Source organism: Equus przewalskii, chromosome 3 (assembly GCF_037783145.1).
Source record: "Equus przewalskii isolate Varuska chromosome 3, EquPr2, whole genome shotgun sequence".
Taxonomy (NCBI): domain Eukaryota; kingdom Metazoa; phylum Chordata; class Mammalia; order Perissodactyla; family Equidae; genus Equus; species Equus przewalskii.
The window spans coordinates 77,313,851-77,338,830 of record NC_091833.1 but is presented as its reverse complement, the minus strand read 5'-3'; the positions used below and the strand labels follow the sequence as shown (position 1 = coordinate 77,338,830).

General features: G+C 39.5%; 1 long non-coding RNA gene across 4 annotated transcripts in view; it reads right to left on the bottom strand.

Moving 5' to 3' along the window:
- LOC139082580 (uncharacterized) overlaps positions 1-24,980 on the bottom strand; it is a 140,543-nt gene that overhangs the window by 7,614 nt on the left and 107,949 nt on the right. For 3 of the 4 annotated variants that reach the window (XR_011538733.1, XR_011538736.1, XR_011538734.1), the window contains 2 exons: positions 23,701-23,852; positions 20,355-20,974 (listed from right to left, as the gene is read on the bottom strand). The exons of the other annotated variant lie outside the window; for it this stretch is intronic. This is a non-coding gene — a long non-coding RNA (uncharacterized lncRNA). Of the gene's footprint in view, positions 1-20,354; positions 20,975-23,700; positions 23,853-24,980 lie in introns of those variants that run through there. 4 annotated transcript variants of the gene reach the window in all.

The window sequence follows — 24,980 nt, the reverse complement described above, 5'->3', positions numbered from 1 at the left end:
CTCATTATGTTTTTGAATATTTTCATTGATAACTTGTAATTTAAAAATCATAATTTAAATAATAATAAACATATGGTAACAAATTTTGAATTTTTAGAAAGCTGTTAAAGGCCATACGCATCCTCTCTAATTTGGAGGTGTCTTTATTAACATCCCATGTGCCCAGTGGGCAAGAGAATGTGAACAGTAATGCTTTCCCTCCTCCTGCTTAAGGAGCATGGAGTAGTTCTCTTATGATAGCCCTTGCCCCTTCGTATGCTTTGTGGTAGCGCTAAAGCAGGATCTTGACCTCAGAGAAGTCATAAGTTATCAAGAATAATTCATGTTAAAAACTAAAATGTATTAAGCTCCTGCTTTACAGGATGTTTTCTTATACAGTATCTCACTTTCTCTTCAAAATCCTATGAGGCTCAGGAAATTTAAGCATGTTTGAGAGCCCACACCACTAGCAAGTGAAAGAGCTAGGATTTAAATCTACATTTTTCTGGCTTCACAAACCAGTGTCCTTAAATGGAAATAAATGAAAATTGTGAAATGATTAGGAAATTTGAACAATAACTAGATATCAGTCTAAGCTGGTAATATTTCTGCTGACATAATTCTCTTAAAAACTTTGTAGCTCTCCTACAACCCTTCTTGAGATTCACTCTATTAGTCAAAATCCACATCCACAAATTTCTTTGAAATACATGTTTCTCTACCTTGGGCTTCTGCTGAGACTGCCGGGGGACAATGGTCTTAGAAACCCAACTGCTTGACTGAATAAGCTCTGAGACAACATCTTAGATGTTTCTGCTAAACTTTCTGCCTCCAGTGTCCAATAATATTTTCCCTTAAGTCTGCACCGGCAGTCTTCTCCAATGCCATGATGCTTTTGCTAGTAATTTCATCAACATTCTTCTTTTTTTTATACAATTCTTTCTACACATACGTATTTTAATGGTTTAATAAAAAGTTTATGTGGGGAAGTTTCAATATAGACGGTTTGGTCCATATTATATTTTTTTATTTTATATTGATTGATTGCATTTTTTTAAATTGATGCCTGTTCAATTCTTCAGCATAGGTTCTTTCTTCACAATAAATTCCTAAATAACCATTCCCATGACTGAAAAGGGGGGAAAAACTTCTTCAAAATATGTTCCATGTGACTTTGCAGGGGGAAGAATCCTCAAAATACATGGAGGATTCACATTACCTTATGCGTAAAGGTTGCCATTCTTATTTTTTAAATCAGTTTCCCATGGAGTAATATACCGTGGTATTTAGTTTCAAATAGCCTGTCCTAAAGACATTTTCCTCTTCCCAGTCTTCAGCATTTGTTTGAAAGGGAAGTATAGTACTGTAGTGGAGGGGTGGGGGCTTTGGTGCCGGACAAACCAAGATTTGAATCTCAGCTCTCCCACATAGACAATTTTAACCATGCTGACCTCCATTTTTCTCTTTTTATTGTTTTACTTTATTTTTTTCTGTTTTATTGTGGTAAGAACACCTAACGTGGGATTTATCCTCTTAACAGATTTTTAAGTGTAGCATACGGTATGATTATCCACAGGCACAGTGCTGTACAGCAGATCTCTAGAACTTACTCATCTCGCATAACTGAAATTTAATTCTACCAAATATTTCAAGAAAAATTAACATCAATTCTTCCCAAACTCTTCCAAAAAAATAGAATAAGAGAGAGCAATTCCAAATTCATTTTATGAGGCCAGCATTACCCCGATACCCAAGCCAGGCAAAGATGCCACAAGAAATGAAAACTACAGGGCAATATCCCTGATGAACATTGATGCACATAATCCTTAACCAAGTACTAGCAAACCAAATTCAACAGCATGTTAAAAGGATCATACACCACGACCCAGTGGGATTTACCCCTGGGATACAAGGATGTTTCAACATATGAAAATCAATTAATGTGATACACCACTCTAACAGAATGAGGGATAAAAATCACATGATCATCTCTTCACTATTCTTTCAGCTTTCACTAACATGCTTCTCAAAGTCCTGACAGCTTCTTCTGACCACTCCATTTGAAAGCCACTCCCACATTTTTAAATGTTTGTTATAGCAGCACCTCACTTCCAGATACCAAAACCTGTGTTAGGTTTCTATTACTGCATAACAAATCACTCCAAAACCTAGTGGCTTCGAACAATAGGCATTTATTATCACAGCGTTTTTGTAGTTCCTGAGCGTGGTTCAGGAGTTGGGGAGCAGTTTAGCTGGGTTGTTCTAGTTCTGGGTCTCTCATGAGGCTGTGGTCAAGATGTCGGCCAGGGATGCAGTCACGTGATGGGTTGATTGGGGCTGAAGAATCCATTTCTGGTATGACTCACTCACATGCCTTTCGCAGGAGTCAGATCCTCGCTGAATGTTGGGAGTCTCCATAGGCTAAAGTGTCCTCATGACCTGAAAGTTGGCTTCTCTAGAGCAAGTGATCCAAGAGTGCAAAGTGGAAGCCACAATGTGTTTCATAGTCTAAAATTGGAAGTCATACACTGTCATGTTCACAATATCCTGTCAGTTACACAGTTCAGTTTTAGTCACCGTGGGAGGACATTAATACCAGGACTTGAAAATCAGGAGACAGGGGTCATTGGGGATCATCATGGATTTGACCATAATTTCTCTTATTAGTGTTTTATGTTTTCAGCATTCAAATCTTGACAATATCTTGATAGACTTATCCCAAAGTTCTTTGACGCCATTGTAAATGGTTCTATTTTTTAAGTTTTAATTTCCAAATTTTTTGTGCTACTATTTAAAAATATGATTAATTTTTATATCATCCTTGTTACTAGTGCCCTTGCTAGACTCACATGTTAGTTCTAGTAGCTTCTTGGTAGATTCTTTAGGGTTTTCTATGTAGATAATCATGTTTCTGAGAATGAAGACAGTTTTATTTCTTCCTTTCCAATCTGTATGGTTTTTATTTGTTGGCTTATTTGTAGGTTAGGATCTCCAGCATAATGTCAAATAGAAGTGGTGAGAGTAGACATCCTTGCCTCATATGCTTGAGAAGAAAGCACACAGTCTTTTATCATTCTGTATGATGTTATAAATTTTTATAGATTTCTTTTATTGAGCTAAGGAAGTTGCCTTCTATTCCTAATTTACTGGAAGTTATTATGAATGGGTGTTGAATTTTGTCAAATGTTTTATAAAGCTTTTTCTAAATCTATTGAGATAGTCATAAGATTGTTCTGGCAATTTGCATTGATTGATTTTTAAGTGTTAAACCAACCTTGGATTCCTGGCATAAACCCCACTTGGATACAATGTGCTATCTTTTTTACATATGGCTAGATTTGATTTGATAATATTTTGTTAAGGATTTTTGAATCAATGTTAAGGAAGGACACTGCTTTATAGTTTACCTTCCTTGTAATATCTCTTTCTGGTTTTGTTATCATGGTAATGGTAGCCTCATAAAATCAGTTGGGAAGTGTTTCCTTCTCTTCTGTTTTTCTGAAACATACATATTGTCAGGTGAAATGATATTATTGTCTTGGATTTGCTTAAAAGTAATTTAGGATAAAGGGAAAGATGAATGTAACTAGAGACAAAAAGATAGGCCAAGAGTTGATAATTATTGAAGTTCAGTAGTGGGTATGGGGATTTGTTATACTTTTCTTTGCTCTTCTGTATACGTTTGAAATTTTCAATAATAAAATATTTTCTCTTAAAAATAAATTTTAAAAAATCAAATAATAAATCTTTCCTCGCCAGAGCTCGATCCTACTTTCCAATAAATATGCAGAGAGAGGACGGTGTTCTGAAATTTCAGCAAAGAGGAAAGCAGAGGCCTATATAATGAGAGTTCCCAAATCCTTTTAAAGACTGTACCGGTCATTAGCATCCACAGGTGTATTAAGAGGAGAGAAGGATAATTCAAGTACAGGTTCAATTTAGATGTAGGATCTAAGATAGTCTAAGATAGGCTGTTTCTTCAATTTAGCTTTAAGAAATTCTATCCTAGAATGCAATGGTTGTCAAACTTTAGTGTGCGTGCGAATCACTTGAAGGGCTTCTTAAGACACTGATTGTTTAGGGCAGTGAACATGTTCTGTATGATACTGTGATTATGGATGTCGTGATTTTGACATATCATACATTTTTCGAAACCCACAAAAAGTACAACACCAAAAGTGAACACTAGAGTAATCTAGGGACTTTGGGTAATAATGTTGTATCGATGTAGTTTTGCCCATTGTAACAAATGTACTCTCTGGTGTAGGATGTTGATAGTGAGGGAGGCTGCACATGGGGGCAGAGGGGATGTGGGAACTCTCTGTACTTCCTGCTCAATTTTGTGTGAACTGAAATCTGCTCTAAAGAATAGAATCTATTTAAAAACCAGCAACAAAAGCAAAGATTGTTAGGCTCCATCTTCAGAGTTTCTCACGCAGTAGGTTTGGGGTAGAGCCCAAGAATCTGCATTTCTAACAAGTTCCCAGGTGACAATGATGATGTTGGTCCAGCGACCACAAGAGAACTTCTGCTTAATGTAAAGCCTCCGATTTCAGAAACGTCAAGCTTTCTCACAATTTAGACCCTGGATTCAATCCAGATAGAACATTATTTAATTCACAAGCTACATTGACTCTGAACTCTGTATGAGTCATTTTGGCAAACTTTGTTTGGACACCTACTATGTACCAGGCTCTCTGTTAACCTCTTGAAATACAAGGATATGTATTAATTGCACTGTCTCTGCCATTGAAGATTTTATAGTCTGATGTCCTTATCTTTAGTCCTGTTTATCAATTTTAGAAAATATTTTATTCAATTCTGATCTAAGCTATTTCATTTGTAATAGATTCTTTTTTAACTTTGCTTCTGCAAAATAAATTACTGCTAACTTCAGCTTGTAGTGTAAAATATTAAGATATTTTTCTACGTCTTGGACTTATAACATAGTATAAGACCTTCCAAGTTTCCCCCAGAAGAGATCTTAGAAATCATCTCATTCATTCACCCACCCCCACTTTACAGTTGAGGAAACAAAGGCCCAGAAAAGTAGAGAAACTTTCCCAGGGTCACTAAGCTAGTAAGTGACAGGGCTAGAACTAAATCCCAAGGCTTTGGACTCCTAACATAGTGCTCTTTCCATGACATCTGGCCTCATGACTTAAATTCCAACATCAAAGAAAATTATGGATTCCCATAGCTAGGAAATATTCCACAAATTTCAGAATTAAATTAAATTATTGAAGATCTTTGTGAAGTAAAGGAGAAAAAGATGAAGGGACGGAGTGAAGGTGGTGGTAGTTGTAGAAATGGCATTGGTAGTATTAGCAAAGTAGTAGTGATAATAGTTGACTTCCTATGGGCTATGTACTGTGACTTTCTTAGAACATTCACTCTTCTCAATAACTCTGTGAGATATGTATAATTATTATACCCATTTTACAGATGAGGAAACTGAGGCACAGAAAAGTTTAGTAATTTGCCCAAAGAGACATGGCTTTTGTACTAAATTCCATCTAATGGCCCTGGGTATGATTAATCCCCCAAACTTAATCAAATTTTGCTAAGAGGAAGATGTAAGTAATATTTAATCATTGTGTAGAGTTGCATAGTTCTTCAAAGCCCCAAATCCTTTTTGGATAGCTTAACAAATTTCAGTGGGATAGTCGAATTCCTTTAAAAAGGAAATTTAAAATTCTCTTTCTTTCTTTTATGCTTGTTTAAACAGATTTAACAGCTCTGTTCTTCTGAACAGGTCAAATATTAAATAAAAAATGTTCTTTCAGCAATTGGGACCCATAAATAGGTCAATAGGCTCCAGTGGAGTGGAACATGCACCAGGTACACACACAGACAAGGACACGTACACACACACACACCCTCATTCAATTTCATGTATAAACAAACATTACCTATACCCTTGGGAATTATTTTTAGCTATCTTTAGCCAAACTGGTTTTGCCTGGCAGACCACAACCCCTACAGGTGGCACCTATTCTCTGTGAAGTGTTTCCTTTTCCCAGAACTGAGACATTGGCACCACGTACCTCCTTACCCTTCTCGACATCTGTTTCTACTTACATGCCAGCTAAGGCCACCTGAACTGTGAAAGGAAACAAAACAAAGGTTCATGGTCATTGTCTACCAAAATGTCATGTTTTGGTCCACCCAGATGCTGGCGACACAGATTGGGAAACTCAAATAGGATGCCAAGCATTGATCTACCTTAGGAAGGGGCTGTGGAAAAAATATTTCCCTTATTCCTCTGTTGGTGTTGTACAGAAAATAAGGTAGGACTCCAGAGTCTACAGAAATCAATTCATAAAGTGACTAAGTATTCCCTACCAGTTCCAAAGCATTGCGTATGGCTGCAGAGGTGCTACAAAGGTTATAGAGAGGTGTAAAGCTCACCGTGAAGAGCTTTATAAGATTTGCAAATCATAATATATGTTTTAGAAAATAAACACGTAAGGCTAAGTAAGAACCATGTCGAATTTACAAAACAAGCCAATAAGTATCATAGACATTCCTTAGAAGGAGCAAAAAACAAGGCCTGGGATGATAAGAAAACCTCAGTGGCGGTGAGATTTGAAGAAGAAAAACATGACATGTTGTGACAAATGAAATCACTTTCTTTGAAATAGTTTATGAGGATGAAAATTACCAAATCACATCTCTCATAAGAACTGAACTTCATGACACCCAGGAAAATCCTTGTCTATATTTCCTTAATATATTTCTTTTCTGCTTCTCTTCCTTTCCTATAGTCAGCTTTCAATTAGCTACAGCAGTTGAGGATAGAGACTAAAGTGGATGGATCTGGAGATACATCATACCCTTTATTTCTGCCTGCAGGCTCTGTTCCCAGTTTTCAAAACTTTTACTAGAGTTGAATAACAAGCACCAAAACGTAAGGATTTGAAGATACACATGCACAAGTTTACAAAGTGACCTATAACAAGGATATTCATTGTAACATTAAAGGATTAAAAGTTTTTTAAAAATGAAAACAACCTTAATATCTATCAATAGGAAGGTGTTCAATATATCGCTGATGGAAGAAAGCAAACTACCAAGCAGGAATGTCTCGTGTGATCCCATTTAGTTAAAACAAAAAAGGACATCCGAACTTCACAAATGAACCTCATGCAAACCAATTCCAGGAGGCAACGTGAAAAATTGTTAACGGTGTTGATATCTGTGAGATTGGCAACTGACTTTTTTTTCTGTGCTAGTGGAAATTTTCAAGTGTATATTACATTTATGGTTTTTAAAAAATAGTTTAATTAATATACACATATGTATATACATAAAAGTTACATTTTTCATTTCAGATACTCTGCTTTACTAGCAAATGACCTAAAGACATCCACTCAACATGACGCAGAATATTAACAAAAGGGCCATAAAAATCAACCATTAGGCATGAAGACTGGTCATTATAAATCACACAAATATCTTATTTAAGAGGATTGGTCATTGCATCACAAAAAATCAAATTTCCCTCAGGGAATAGGTGGAAAAATATTTTGACTTTTTGGTGCTAATAAATAGTTCAAATCCTCAGAAGCTTGAATTTCAAAGATGAAACAACACATGGTTTATGGACTTGATCATGCATTGCAAGAGGCTAAAAGTTTAAGAAGTGGGAAGCACATTGATATGATGCTCTATTAGCCGGTGACACTCTGTGACCACTGCCAGCCTTGAAGAGTTTTAGATGTCCAAGTGGCCTTTCTTCTCCTTTGCCTACTGGAGCCCCAAGCAGGGCAGACGGTGGCCATGAACTCTGTGTTTTGGATCTGAAGATAAGTGAGAGAGGCTCAGCCCATTCTGCTGATGCACCAGTTCAGGGAAAGGTAGTTGACGCAACCCTTTGCCTTCCTCTTGGCTTGAATAAAATCAGGAAAAGTGGTTTAGACTCAGTACTTTCTCTGCTCTCCTCAGGGTCCACATGTTTCCTGACCCATGACCTTCTTTTTCTGTCCAGGGGCAGTCACCTGCACATGAGCTTAGCTGACAATGACATCCTGCCCATCTCTATGTCCTGGAGCCATCGTTGCACTTCATCAATCTGTCTATGTCTTCTGCAGAGGACTCACTTCATGTCCAGCCATTGTCTGACCACAGCATCATCTAACCACACCACCAAGGTTTTCTTGTTTAACAGGAATGGGAAGCGTTAAAGTGGAAGAGTCGGAGGGAGTCTCTATAAAAACCAACTAGCAAATTTACATAGTTAAACATAACTTCAAAGAAACTAGTTGGACCTCCATAATTTCTAAGGAGAGTAGAATGGCCAAACCTTTAAGGTTGATGATAAAACATCTGCTCAACACTGGCTGTTCAGTCTTTTCTTTCTCTCTAGATAAAAATATACAAATTAGGGGGTGCCATATACAGGAATGGGTCAGCACCTTGTGTCCTTCTGTCTGGTTACATCCTACAGGAAGCAAGGTGTGTGTCATAAATGACATAGTCTCAAATCATAATGCAGTGGAAAGAGCACTGAACCGAGTCAGAAAACCTGGTTTCAATATCGGCTCTGCCACCAAGATACTCTGGGCCCTGTTTTGTCATTAGCAAAATAAAGGAGAGGATCACTGAGGTCTCCTTGTTATGAGATGCTGGGTTCCATGGGTCCATGATCAGCTGGCGGGATGGATGACACTCGATTGCATTTTCTACTCCATCTGGAGATCTACAATTAGGCCATCACACAAATGTCCTAGAATGAGGACAACCACCCTCACACTGGTAAAGGATCAGAACCAATTACATCACCCATCTATGTTTTCATATATCGTGCTTCAATGATGTATATGGAAAACTGGGTTAATTTTCTCCATGGTGACCTGAGCACCTTAGTGTGGCAGAATAGATAGAGAGAGAGAGAGAGATGCGTAGATTATAGGTATATAAGTAATTGACAGACGGATGTGGATGGACGGATACGTGGACAGACAGATAAATAGAATTGGAGCTCTGAGCATGGTCTCTAGAATCAGACTACCTCAGTTCAGATTACACCAACAACAACTTTCTGGCTGCATCACCTCAAGCAAATTACTTCACCTATTTGTAACTTAGTTAACCTATTGGCAAAATTCAGATAATAACAATAATACTTACCTCATAAGGTGGTGGTCAGAAGTAAGTAAGATTATTCATGCAAAGCTTTTAGCATAGTGCCAGACATATAGTAAGTATTCCATAAATGTTAACAATTATAACTCATATTATTTAGGAAATAGTATGTATGTTACTCCTTCACCATCACTCTAACCACCAATCCCCTCCCCCACCCCACACACACACACAAAGATAACCACTACTAGCAGTTTGGTGTGTATTTTTTTGTATTACATACATAGATATGTACACACAAACATCTTTAGTGTTATCACTTCCAAAAGTGGGTTGTACAAAATATATTGTTTTGAGCTTTCCATAACAGAGAAGATATTTGCAAACCATATATCAGATAAGGGGTTAATATCCAAAATATGCAAAGAACTCATACAGCTCAACAACAACAAAACCAACAACCCAATTAAAAAATGGGTAAAAGATCTGAACAGAGATTTCTCCAAAGAAGATATACGGATGGCCAACAGGCATATGAAAAGACGCTCAACATCATTAGCTATCAGGGAAATGCAAATCAAAACTACAATGAGGTATTACCTCACTCTGGACAGAATGGCTGTAATTAATAACACAGCAAACAACAAATGTTGGAGAGGATGTGGAGAGAAGGGAACCCTTGTACACTGCTGGTGGGAGTGCAAACTGGTGCAGCCACTATGGCAAGCAATATGGAGTATCCTCAGAAAATTAAGAATACATCTACCATGTGATCCAGCTATTCCACTGCTGGGTAGTTATCCAAAGACCTTGAAAATGCAAAGGCATAAAGATACTTGCACCCCTACGTTCATTGCAGCATTATTCACAATAGCCAAGACTTGGAAGCAACCTAGGTGCCCATCAAGGGACAAATGGATAAAGAAGAGTTGGTATTTATACACAATGGAATACTACCCAGCCATAATAAATGATGAAATCCGGCCATTTGTGACAACATGGATGGACCTTGAGGGTATTATGCTGAGTGAAATAAGTCAGAGGGAGAAAGTCAAATACCATATGATCTCACTAATAAGTAGAAGATAAAAACAACGACAAACAAACACATAGCATTGAAGAATGGATTGGTGATTACCATGGGTGGGGGGGCGGGTGATTAAAAAGTGGTGATTAGGCTCACATGTGAGGGGATGGACTATAATTAGTTTTTTCATGGTGAACGTGATGTAATCCACACAGAATTCGAAATATATTATGATGTACATCCGAAAGCCATATAATGTTACAATCCAATGTTGCTGCAATTAAAAAATAAACAAATAAATAAATAAAATATTAAATAAAAAAAAGAATGTACAACTGAAATTTCACAAGGTTGTAAACTATCATAACCTCAATTTAAAAAAGGAAAGGAAAATCCAAAAGTTTACATTAAAAATAGTATGTTTATAACCATATTAATGGAAACTAATATATATGTGTGAATGCACGTATAAAGAAATTTAAAGTTTTTAAGATAAGAAAGTTAAAGGAGTAAAAAGTAAATAACGAAATTAAACAAAAGGATCAGAATCTAGGTTCCGATCTTCCACTAAATAGCTCTTTGACTTTGGTTAAGTCATTAACTGCCCTGGAACAGTTAGAGAAGACTGAAATATCTCTAATAATTTCTATGGTCCCATCTAGTCCTAAAATTCTGTGACTGCAGTTCCTTTGGAAAACAGTCTGAGAGTTTCTCGAAAGGCTAAGCATAGAGCTACCGTACAACCCAGCAATTCTGCTCCTAGGTATATAGCCAAGAGAAATGAAAAAACACGTCTACACAAAAACTTGCACAAGACTGTTAACAGAAGTATTATTCATAATAACCAAAAAGTGGAAACATCCGAAATGCCCATTGACAGATGAATGGATAAATAAAAAGTGGTAGATCCATACGGTGGAATATCATTCAGCACTAAGAAGGAACGAAGTCCTAATATGTGTACAGTGAAGCTTGAAAACAGTACGCTAAATGAAAGAAGCCAGTCACAAAGGACCTTATATTGTATGATTCCGTCCATATGAAATGCCCAGAATAGGCAAATCTATAGAGACAGAAAGTAGACGAATGGTTGCCTAAGGCGAGGGGTGAGGAGCAGATGAGGAGGTTAAGCGGTAGGGTGATGGTTAAAGGGTATGGATTTCTTTTTGGGAAGATAAACATGTTCTAAAATTGCTTGTGGCGATGATTGCACATTTAGTATATGTAGCAATATACTAAAAACCATTGAATTGTACACTTCAGATAGCTGCATTTTATAGTATATGAATCATACCTCAAGAAAGCTGTTAAAAAACTTCTATGACTGAAAGTAAATTTTGTAATGTGAAAGAGCAAGTAACTCCTACCATTTCTTGAGATTTTTCCTAACATTGGACTTTAGAATTTTTCTCTTAGAAAAGTAAAATTCCTAACTTCTACTTTACCAGGAATTTTTACTCATTTTTAATAGTTTCTAGTGCTCATTCCAATCTAAAAAAAAGTAAATAATGGTTCCACTCTAAATTAATGCTTATCAACCTTAAATGGACCCTAGCAATCCTATTATTTTTCTTTCTCATTCTCCAGGAAACCATCTCCAAGTCTTCTTTGCTTTCTCCAAACCCTTTATTCTAACATTATGGAAAAAAGAAAAGCCATCACTTGGAATGCCTCATCTCATTATCTATCAAGTCAACCTGCCTACATCTGCTCCGGTCTTATTTTTGTTTCTTCTGACCTAAAAATAATCCCTTCTTCTGTGCTTTAGAATCCATCCTCTGCCACTTTCTTAGGACTCTAACACTGACAATAACCCTTTCTTACTCCTACAGATATTTCAATGCCTGCTCACCTTCATTTATATTCTGCCCAGTCTCTGGAGTCAGTGAAGTTTATGCTTGCCTTATGTTAATAGTGTGGTGTATATCTTTCATACTTTTTACACTTTTAAAATATAAGCATATTTACCATATTTAAAGCTCTTACTCTTGTGTTTTACAAAATAAAAGGAGACATAGAGTTAAAATGTTTTGTGGGGGTGGATGGTTTTGGTGAGGAAGATTGGCCCTGAGCTAAGATCTGTGACAATCTTCCTCTATTTTATATGTGGGATGCCACCACAACACGGCTTAATGAACAGCGTGTAGGTCCCTGCCTGTGAATGAACCCAGGAATGCCAGGCTGCCAAACTGGCATGTGCAAAGTTAACCACTACACCACCGGGCCGGCCCCTGAAATGTTCTTTTTAGTAGCTATATGATATTCTATTATATGAAAGTGCTAAAATTTATTCAATTGTTCCTTGATAGGTATTTGGGTTGTCTACAGTGCCTCGGTCAATAATTTTGCAATAAATACCCTTGTAAGTAAATCCATGTCTAGTACTTTTGTTTCTTAGGGCTAAATTCATAAATGTGTACTGCTAGGTCAAAGTCTATGTCAATTTAAATTTTAATAAGTATGGACTTGTTTTAGCAATTCTTAAAAAGTTTCAGCAATTCATCTCCCAACAATATATGAGTTTCTTTCCCCTCGGCTCTGACCTATATTGGATGTTATGGAACATTTTAAACTTTGGCCCATTTAATGGGCAAAAAAAAAGGTCATTTCATTGTTATTTGCATTTCCTGAGTGCTAGAGAAGTTAAAAACATAGACCTATGGCAAGATCATATCTCAAAATGTTAATCTACGTGTTTTCCGTGTCCTCTCACTGGTACCTTTTGAACTCTGATGGCTATTTTTCTAGCCCCACCCCCACCCCACTCTAAGCTGAAACAAAGGCTCCAAAAAGCCTCAGGCCTAAGTGTAGAAAGTGTAGGACAGGATGACTAATGTGTGCTTTTCCTCTCCCAAAGACTAGATAGGACTGTGGTTAGAGATGGAAATTGGAGGCAGAAGATCCATCTTCACGAGGGCAAAGAAAGGGATGGAAAGACTAGGATTCCAGATCACAAAGTGGAAAGGAGAAGTATCTTCTGCTACGAGGACCAGGAAACAGCAGCATGAAATCATTGCCAGGTAGTCCTCAAGTGCGCACTCCCAATATGTCACCCGCCTGGCCCTCGACAACCCTCCACCCAACAGCCCTGGACCCTCTGAACAGAGGATAAAGAACGAATACATCTTGAAAGGTGATAGGGGTGGAAGGTGGGGTGGTGTCAGAAAGTGGGGGAGGAGAGAAGAAGTTAAAGGAAAACCTTAATTCCCTAACCAAAGTGCAACCAAACAGAAAAATTGGGAGTTTCCCTAAAAGCCTGTTAGCACCATACGCGTGGCCATTGTTACATATTTATGGACCATTGCATTTTATCTTCTGTGAATGGCCAGCTCATATCTATTATCCATTTTTCATTTGGATCTTTTTATAATGTAATTTTATAAAAGTTCTTTGTAGAATACAGATGCCAACTCTTATTCTGTCACGCAGCTTATAAAAATATTTCCCCGTGGTTAATCACTGAACTTTTAACTTTGCTTATGGTATCCTGTCAAAGCTGTTTTTTCTTTGTTTGTTTATGTGTAAGATTGATGTTTCTCCTTTATTTCTTCTGGGATTTCTGTCTTGCTTAAGAAAGTCTCTCTACACAGAAATCGAAATATAATGATGTACATCTGAAATTTATATCTTACAAACCAACGTTACCTCAATAAAAAAAAAAGTCTCTCTAATTTCAAGATTGTTAACTATTCCTCTGGATTATCTTTAATAGTGTAATGATATTATAAAGATTGTATTATACATTTAGATTTTTAATCCATCGGGAATTTACATTTTTATATAGCATAAACCAGGTAATGATCTAATTTTATTGCCCAAATTCAAATCCTAACCCCACCAATTGTTAGCTGTGTGACTTGGGACCATTTACTAAACCTCCTTGTGTTTCAGGTTTTTCATCTTCAAATGGGGATAATAATAGTTTCTATCTCAAAGGACTGTTATGAGGATTGAGTTAATACATGAAAAGCTCTTAGAATAGCACCTGGCACATCGTAAATGCCCTAAACGCTAGCTGTTAACTGATCCACTTGAAAAGTCCTGCCACATTTATTAAACAATTTTTTCAATCAAAAATGCCCCTTTTAGCCACACAAAGTCAGCATATACATTTGAATCTGTTCCAGACTCTCTTGTGTTCCGTCAATCTATATATGAATGCTATCTTGTTTTATTATTAGCTTTATAGCAAATTTTAAAATCTGGTGGGGCAAGACCCTCTCCCTAACCTTTTTTTTCAAAACTTTCTTGGTGATTTCTCATAGTATTCATCTATATACCTTAAAATAATCTTGTCCCATGATATTCATCTATATAAACTTTAAATAACTAAAAAATAATTTTGGATGGAGGAATGAAACTAAGATACCAGCTCCACCTTGTCCAGAACTAGTACAAAACTGTCCCAAAAGCAGAAATCGAGTCTATCATGATCCACTCGAAGGCACTCACAACTTTTGGCATGAGGATGAAAACTCCAGAAGCTGTTGAGTAGGGGAGGTGCTATCCCATTCATTCATTCAAACAAATTCCACAATTTTGATATGCATTGCTCCACTATGGAAATCTAAAAGTTTATACCTTCAAGAGAACACATATGCAAAACAAGTCACTTAGAGGCAACTGTTGCACCAAATTGTCCCTACTCTGGAGAAATGTTAGCTTCTCCCAAAACTCTACCCATGGGGCACAAGATGAGGATTCTTATGTGTTTACTTTAAACTGTGTTTGGCATGCATGCTTTCTAGGATAAAATAGTTTATCTGTATTTGCAAAATCATTTCCTGTCATTCCAAGATCAAGCACCATCTTGACTGTAAACACGTACTCTTCTGTCCGCCCGAGCAGCTTAGAGGGCACCAATTCAGGGTTCCCTTCCGATTGCGACCAGGAAGAGGCCCAATAAATATTTCAAACATAAAAGGATTGTTATAACAAAGGGGTCTTAAAATCCTCCTGGGTTATCTGAACAGCTTTCCGTTTCATTTTGTTTTCACCTCTACCCCCTGAAATTGGAAGACTTTTTTTTCTTGGGATGAAACAAAAGTTTATGCACAGATGAGTTGAGATTAGAAAAGAAAATGAACAACAATAGAAACAAAAACAAATGGGAATGTCATAAGTGAAGATATGGATAATAAGGGGGAGAGAAAGCTATGTCAATAAGACAGTCTGACCACAGGCCAGGCTTGGTAATTCCCGCTCAGGATGCACCTCCTGAGAGCAAGCAATTCCTGCCTCAATGACAACCCCGTGTATTTGTGTTCTAAACACAAATCTATCAGAGCATGTATTACACACACCTTACTGTCACATGGCAAATGGTGCCTGGCTTCCAAGATAAGCTTTATGGAGAGTGAAGAGGAAGGGACAAGAGAAGGAGGTGAGAGGCCCAGAAAAAACACTTCCCTTAATCCTTTGATGTCACCAAAGTGATCAGTGATGAAAGAAGCATCATCTTTACTTTGTCCCCCTTCCATACTCTGAAACTAGAAGCTAAATATTGCCCAAGATGGCTCTCATTAGGGAGATGGCTTTCTGTGAGTCTCCAAAGAAAACCCAAAACAAATGACAGCGAATGCGTTGGCTGGACATAATTGCAAGCGTTTCTCCAGCTTCATTTCTTCAAAGTCGCTCACAATGAGTGTCATTCTGCATTATCTCTAAGAGACTTTATTCTTTTAATCTTACACAGATTAAAGAAGGGAAGTGATAACCCCCTGGAAATTGTTACAGAAGCCTGACAGCCCAAGGTAATTTAGAAGAGGTTTCAATTTACAAAAAGTACAAGTTGACAATGGAGTACTTAGCTAGATTAGGGATAATAGTATCTGCCCAATAGAAAACAATTACAGTACAACAAAAGCATCTGGACAATTAATTGAGTCAAAGTATATATTATACAATTACTTTGGGCTCAGTTCTGTAAAAGACACTGAGTGGAGGGGCATAAGAATGAGCTACACAACCTCACCCCTCTAAGGACTGTCTTTCTTGTTAGAATAACACTAAGGCAATAAATTGAAGTAATATGAGATTCAACAAATTGAATTAATATGAAGTAATCTACACTTTTGAAACTACACAGAGATGATACATGCAATTGGACTTCCAGTAAGGGAGAAAACAGTTCTCTTAATTTAACTGTAGTGAGATTATAACGTAGAACTCAAGCTACAGGATCAGTTCTTTAAATTACAAGTATACTTCTTTTTCTTGAAACAATTTTGGGCTTTTTCCTCCTCCAAACTCTATTATGTAGCTGTTTGGGGAAAGATTTTTCTCTGTTTAGAGTTCCCAAGCTTATGTGCATGTTTAATATATTTAACTGTATTCAACTATTTGAAAATAATCGGACCTGAAATAAAGTAGACAATAAAATTGTATTTCCCCCCTGAATAAAGTTAGTCTTAGCTTGAACTAGGAAACCCCACATTAAACCATTTAATAGTGTTTAATTACAGTTCTAAATAAGAATGAATTAGGTGTAGGAAATAACATGGAAACAAAGCCAATTATTCATCATAACACAGATGTTTTCCATGGCAAAAAACGGAAGGTCAACAGGCAATCACGGGGAAAATGAAGTGAACAGCTGAAGACAATGTGTCAATAATATATCCCCAACCCTCCCAATAGCCATTGACAAAGTCTTGTAGGAGGCGCATGTTATTCAGACCAGCTGTCCACGCTGATCAAATCATTTAGACAGCGCCATACAACAGGAGTCATTCAATAAATATTTATCAAATTGAGCTAAATATTCAACTCTCCATTTTAAGCAGTTATACGCTAAAGCAGGAGCTGAATCAGACACCAGATGGAGGAGTGAATTTTAAGTTCATTCAATAATAGCTAATGTTTATACCACACTTGATCATTCATGAAGATCTTTTACTGACAGAAATTGCCTCATTCGCTCCTAAACGGAATCCTGGGAGGTGGCTAAGAGGTTACTGTAATCCTCACATTAAGGAAGAAGAAAATGAGTCTCAGAGAAATTAAATGACTAGACTTACCCGAGGTCACCCCACAAGTGAACCGGCTCTCGAATGCTCCCACCCACCCTGGCTGAGTTGCGAAAGCAGCTCTCAGGTTTCACCCCCTGTGCGTGTGTAACTGATGAGCGAAGACAATTCATCAGAGGTGCGTATACATGTAATAGTTCTACTTTTTCAAATAACTGCTCCCAACTGCTCTGTGGAGAAGCTTCCTCCCGCTTTTCCAGCTGGAAAGCGCCTCCCTTAATCACATCTCAGCCTAATTCCATAATTTGCCATCCCTTTTCGGTTAATAACGCAATCCCATTTCAGTTAGCTCCCTTTCGCCCTGGAGCAGGCAGTCGAGGGTGACCGTGGGCTTGGAGGTGGGGCGCGGAGTGGGGAGTGAGGTGGGCATCCCTGACCGCGCACGGCGAGGTGGCAGTCCCCTTTCATGGGCCATCAGGGCTGCGGGTTGCTGTGACCTCGTGGAGGCCTCCACAGGCCGTGCGGAGGAGGGGCTCTGCCTGAGCGGCGCTGGGCGGATGTCCCCGAGCCTCGTCTGATCTCGGCGGCGAGTGCCACTGCGGGCCCGGGAGCGCGCCCCTCCGGCGCGACTCCAGGAACGCCCTTCGAGCCTGCAGCCCAGGCTCCTCGGCGTCCCAGCGCTGGACCCTGACGCCCTCGCCCGCGGCGGACCCTCCTCCCTACCCCTCGCCCCGGGGCTGTCCCTTCATTTCGCTTCTTCTGGGTTCTTGCACGCGCTCTCGGAACTGCGCATCCACACGCGCTTGGAGCCAGGGCAGAAGATGTCAGTCTCGCCTTCTTTCAGACACCCGCGATATTCAGATCGAAATCTTTTGGAGACCCACTCTCATTCCCTACGCTTTGGGAAGAATAACTCGGCGAGCGCACCCGCCCCCTACGCGGGTCCCCTGTCCTACCGCGCGCCGACCTCCGACGTCCGGGCTGCGCTCCCCACTCCGGCCTTGGTACTTGTGCCGCCCGCCCGCCCGGAGCAGCTCTTGTCTGCAGGTCTTCTGAACTCAGTATTCATCTTTATCCCCTGTACACAAGCACTACCAGGTACCCTCTGAGAGTAGTAAAAGATCTCTGGAAATGCCCGCACGCCAGCCGTGTGCCAGCGTGTGTGAACATGAACGTTAGCTTGCAGTAGAGGTGCTGACCTGCCTCATTTATCGTTTTAGCTCTGTTTCTAGGCCTAGCAATGTGAACTGCAAACAATAGGCTCTCAACAATTTTTTTCTAATCTACTTGACTCTTTCTAGGTCAGTTTTGTAAACTCTACTTTTAAAGGGCTTGACATAATTGCATTCATTTTCTATACTCTGCATTTTTGTAGCATTCATTGTGGATCTGAAGTGGCCCTTATAATAGTAAGTAAACTTTTCCAACTTTTTTAAGGTAAAAAATAATTGCACCAGGTGTTATTAAAGTTAGTATAATGTAAACCACAAGTTCCAGAGATGTGTAGACTTACTTAAGTGACAAAGTCATCACAAGAGCCCTTAAAACTTTATTGCAATAATAGTATTATAACCCTTCACTCCCATAGTCCAGACTGTGTGTCAGACTTTGTTCTAAGTATTTCAGGAATGTTAACTCAGTTATGTGTGTTAACTCATGTGATTCTCCTCAGAATCTTTTGGGATGGGCAACCTTACATCCCCATTTTACAGACGAGAAAACTGAGTCCAAAGACTCATGGCTAGAAGGAGAGCAGACTTGACTCCAGGGTTTCTGCCACCCTCAACCGTTGCACAATATTGTCTCTTTGACTTTCTGTTTCTGGTGAACATAAAAATATCTTCCATGGATTTCTGTCAGCTCTAGTCCTAGAATTGCCACCATTTATTCAAGCTTTACACTTTTATGTAATCACAGCGTAGGAGTTTCAAGAGCATTGTGTCATTTAACCTCAAATTCTGTCGCTCCCTTCACCCCACCCACGAAGCAGATGTGGAAGCATCGCCAAGACACTAAGTCGCTTGGCTAAGGGGTCATGACATTAGTAAGTGTCAAAGCCAAGCCAAAAATCCAGGTTGGCTGGACACCAGAGTTTGTGCTCTAAACCACGACACTTTGGGTTCTGTCCAAAGTGAACTAAACTAAGTTTAAGCACAACGCGAAATCCAGCCACCTGGCACTATCACTGATGTTATTGTCAAGTCAGAGTTTAAAACTGATGGCTTCTGGGTTTCCAGCCCTTCTGTGAAGCATTGAAGAGCTGGCAGCCGCAGTGCACATGCACATGCACATGCCCCCTGGATGGGGCTGAACAGTGGCGGCTCCCTTTAAATATGCAAGCGAGTACTCAGGCCCCACTCAGTCCCCTTCACCCAACCCTGCCAGCTTCCTGGCACCCACGGGCAGTGGAGTTTTCAATCTCTAATCTAGGGATGCTCAGGCCAGTGCTGGGCCTCATCTGACCATTGCAAACTGGTACAGAATATGATATAAATTCTCACCAAATGAGCATGGTTTTCCTACAGTGTAAAGCAGACATTTGGAATTGGGAAATCCCAGTTTCAATGCCCTCTTGGCCTTGGGCCCACTCTGTTTTACAATCCTACATCGGGGGTCTAAGATATGGCTCCTGGTAACAGATGGACAGCACGAACTTGCTCTCTTGTTTGATCCTTCTAACACAGGGCTGAAGTGAACTTCTGTTTGCATTTGTGGGCTCAGCAGTCTCATTTCTCTTTCCGTAGTTTGCCACCCGTACAACTACTTAAGCCTTCCTAGCCTTCTCTTTTCTTCGAGACCTGGAGGGTAAGGACAATCTGTAATGTCAATGTGATTCATATGTTAGTGTGGGGAGATGCTCATCTGAAAAGAGAAACTTGGCTTCCACAGAGCTCCAGATAAGAGATGGGATGTGTAGAGCAAAGACAAGAGGGAGAAGGGACACCTAGTCTTTGCAAAACAGAGATACGACTGAGCACGATAAGGTTGGCCAGACAGGGAGGGAATTTGTACATGAACAGTGGCTATCTGAACACCATGTGGTTGTCAGAAACACATTAGGGAGCGAGAAAAAGAATAATATGATTTCTCATCCTGACATATTTTGGAAACCAGCCAACAGGGAAACAGTCTCATCACTGAGATATTTTTCTTTTTTGTAACACCATGAAAATGAACAGAATATTCTGACATTTCTCCAGGCTATAAACTTATACATTGATAGGTTCTTCATTTCTGGGTATAGAATATTTAGATTTCAAATTCTTGGAGATTTTTAAAAATCTCACACTGACTGGAACAAAAAAAAAAATGACTTTATTTGTTCATATAACAAACACCTGAGTAGTCTGGATTCGCGTACGCCTGGATCCAGATACTCATAGGGTGTCATCAGGAATTATTACCCATCCCTGGCTCTGCTTTCCTTTATGTTGGCTTCCTTCTGTGGCAGGTTCTCCTTCTGTGGTGGCAAGATGGTTTCCAGCAGCTCTAGGTGTACATTCTGCCAGCTTAGCAATCCCAACAGAAAGAAATGATCTCTCTCCCAAGAATTTGAACAAGATGTTCAGGCTTGTCTCTGTTTCATCTGGCATTAGTCAAGGGCCCACCCCAGAATTAGTTACCATGGCCAGAAAGATGTGGTGTTCTCAGTGGTTGGAGTTGAGTCCCCATTAGAGCCAGGGAGTAGTGCCATCTCCATCCAAACCATAAGATCAGTATCAGAGAGATGTGGTTTCCAAAAGCAAGAGATTTACTGTGTGTGTGGATGAAGGGCACTGGGCAGGGCAGACCATGGATGGCCACCATAGCATTCTTCACTCAGAGCTTTGCAGAGGCTTCATTAATTCATTTTTCTCCTGGTCCTTTCTCAGTATTGAGTTCCTTTGCTTCTGGGTCCAACCCACAAATAAACCTTAAAGGTAAAAATTATTTTTTTCATTGGATCACTGCACCAAATACAATAAAACAGGAGCTGATATATCAACAAAGGAACTCTTTTCATGAGATTTCCTGGCTAAGCTTACAGACCCAATAGTTATCTCCAGGTAATATTAAGCATCAAAACGGTTTTCACTCAGACTCCCACATATTAATTCTGAGGCTCCCACCTTACTGGTCTAGAGCCAACTCTTAATTATTGAAGGACACAGAATATGGGAAACCATGGATAAAACCCAAAGTCTTGTTTTAGCCAAGAGATTCAGCCTCTTTCCCAGATAAACCTTCACCCCAGCTGCAGGGAGCAACCAGGCTGACTAATTTGACTTTCACATCTGGTGGAACTGCTCCCACACATACCTAGATAGGTCATACACTGCTCGACACACTTCACAGAGTCTGATTAACTCATATCAACTTACCCCAAATGCAAAAGGGGAGCATTTTATCATTTTGGCAAAAGGATTCAATTAACCAAGAACTCAGAAAGCCAATGGTGAAATATTTGATTTTTTCTAGGAGCACAAACTGCTGTTTTAACTGAGAGAGAACAGAGACTCCAGATCTTGGTGGTTTAGGCTTAAATTCTGGCTCTGAAGAATAAATCACAAAAACCTTCCTTATGATTACAGCACTAAAAGCCCCGTATGGTGAAATTAACACAGGAGGCGGAGCCAGGAGACCCGGGCTGGGATTTCATGTACTGATCAGCTGCGCGATTCAATACAGGTCTCTTAACCCCTATGGGCTATGAGGACCATGGTGATATATACACAAGATGGCCGTGAAGGTGAAATGTGATGGTGAATGGGAAGACATATTTGGCACTTAGCAGATCCTCAAAAAGGAGATTTAGGCCTGGCCCCGTGGCCAAGTGGTAAAGTTCCCGTGCTGCGCTTCGGGCCGGCGGCCCAGGGTTTCGCTGGTTCGGATCCTGGAAAGGGACGTGGCACGGCTCATCAGGCCGTGCTGAGGCAGCGTCCCACATAGCACAACCAGAGGCACTCACAACTAGACTATATAACTATATACTGGGGAGCTTTGGGGAGAAGAAGAAGAAAAAAAAGGAAATTTAATTGAAATTTTAAATACATCTATTGTCTGACCCAGCAATCCCACTTCTAGGAGATAACCCCTCAGAAAGAAAAGCACAAGTACATAAAGATGTATGTACAAGGATGTTCATTAAGCATTGAGATAACAAAGAAGAAAGTGATTGGAATGGCTGCCTATACTGTGGTCTGTCCACGGCACAGGGGCTACAACCGTGAGTGGTAGAGCTGAGCTGTGTGGGTTAGAGCCAAATCATCTGAGTTGGAATCCTGGTTGCATTAATGTTGTGTGATATAATGTTATATGCATTACTGTTATATGGTACTTAACCTCTCAAGGCCTCTGGCTCTTACCTCTGTAAAATGGGAATGATAAAAGTGGTTACCTCCTAGGTCATTGTGAGGATTAAAGTGAGTTAATACTTGTAAAGTGCTTAGAAGAATAAAGAGCACATAATAAACATTGCTAAATGTCAACTATTGTATAACTCTTCTAAGAAACAAAGAATTCTAGGTGCTGATATGAAAAATCTAAATAAAAAGTAGCAAATTGCATCCTATTTTGTACAAAAGTAGGTATATATATAATTGGCAGAGTCAAGAAAAGAAATGGGAGGAAAACACACCATTTTTGTTACAGCGTTACCTCTGGGGCGTGGAACAAGAGGGTGGAAGAAGACACTCTTCTTATATAACTTGTCTAAGTGGTAGGATTATGAATAATTTTTTCTTTAAATATTTTTCAAAGAAATAAAAACATTAGTGTCACTTGAATCTGATGCTCCATTGGAAAGGACTTCCTCCTTTCCTAGGAACCCTTGCAAAACAGATGCTGAGGCTCCTAGTCCCCCAAAGGGTCTGAGGAGATAAATAGAGGGACTCCAGAGGGGCTTTTCAATATTTCACAAATCTTAGGAGAAATCACAAATTTGCTGGAAAAAATGCTCCTGCCTGAAACTAAATTAACACTGTGTGATAACACTGATTACTTAAGGCTGATAAGACATTCAGAAAGTAGTTTTATGTTTAACAAATTATAATTAATTCTTTTTTCAATTTTTTTTTTTTCGGTGAGGAAGATTGGCCCTGAGCTAACGTCTGTGCCAGTCTTCCTCTAATTTGTATGTGGGACACCACCACAGCGTGTCTTGAGAGCAGTGCCAGGTCTGCTCCCAGGATCCAAACTGTGAACCCCGGGCTGCTGAAGTGGATCACACAAACTTAACCACAACACCACCAGCCTGGCCCCAATTATTTTTAAAGAGAGAAAACAACTCTTGGCTTAATAAATGCTGCTAGTCATACAAAGGCTTTCAAAACACAGAATTCAGTGGATTAAAAGACCGAGGAGCAACAGGCCCACAAAATGTTGCTGTCTGCTGGCGGTGCTACCTTTTTTAAGCATTCAAAAACCTTGAGGATGTTTCCTTTATCAAAGCAAATGCAGGCAGCCCTTCTTGGCAGTTTCTGTCTGATACTAAGAACTTTTTAAAGGCTTAGAGTCAGGTAGCAGTTTTTGCCAATCAACAACTTGATGGGCTGCAGGTCCAATGTGATCTTGCCGTCATCTCTCATTTATTTTTGCCAGATAGGGAATAGTAAATAATACCCTTCAGCTGAACAGGCGGCTTTGTCCACTCTAAGTTACCTCTGCCCCTCTCTCCACGGTGGCCCCTGGTCTTGGGCTCTGCCAGTTAAACCCAGCACGTCTGGACCTTTAGTCATCGCTTCAGAGCCACTCTTCCAGGAAAAGGCTATTGTTACTGCATTTCCTGATCGCTTACTTCCTGTCTTTTTTTCCTAAAGGGAAAGAATAAAGACCATTCTAAAATCACAGAGAGTTCTGCTCAATTCCACAATTGTAGTTGATTGTATTATAATTATTTACTTGGTTTGGAGGCCATCGTTTAGGCTTACTCAACCTAACCAATAGTGTCCCTGAGTCATGGGCAATTTTCCATATGTGTCACCTTGTCATTCCCAAGTCTATGTGGCTTACAACTTATTTTGCTCTAAGACATCCGAGAAAGCTTGTAAGAGTCCCCACCTTATCAACAGACCCCATGAGCCACTTGATGAAGAAGATGCTCAGGGACAGAGAGGGCCAGCACCTTCCCTGGCTGGAGAGGAGGTGGCAGGCACAGAGATCTGGAAATGCCTCTCTTTGCTCCTGCCCTTCCCCCAACTCACACAAAGGTGATAAGTGGGTCAAACTGAGTCTTACTGCCCAGAAGGGACTGAGTCACCAGGAGGGGGAAGATGAAGCGGTGGAGGCTCAGGAAACCAAGAACCTGGCTTTGAATTTTGGCACACTCATGCACATACACACACACACACACACACACACACACACACATGTTTAAGGGTTTGCTGTGTGCCAGGCCCCATGCTAAGTATTTATAGACAGGATCTAGATTAATTTTGACACCCCCCCCCATGGGGTAAGAACTTTTATTCTCCCTATTTTATATATTAACACAGTTAGTTGTCCAAGTTCATACAGCTAGTGAAGGAGCTCCCTCACGCTTGTCTGACAGCAAAGTTGTACCATCCACCCCTCTATTTGCTGGCTGTGTGATTTCTGTGAATCACCTAACCATGCTGAACCTCAGTGTCCTGACCTGTAAAATGGCGATAACAAAGCCTATAAAATCTGCCTCCATACTGTATTGAGAATTAAACGAATTTATGTATGTAAAGTATTTACCAAACACAAAGGTTCATTTCTCCTTCTTTCCTCAGCTTTGGTTTGCTTCTAGGTAAAATGCTTATAAGAACTGAGTGAGAAAACATATGAAAATGCTTTGGAAACCATAATCTGCTACATAAAATTAATCACTATTGCTCTCAGATATACTTTAAACAAAGATCTACGACCAGGTGTTGCCTTTTCAGAATAAAATGAAATAATTTTTACAGCAATTCTTT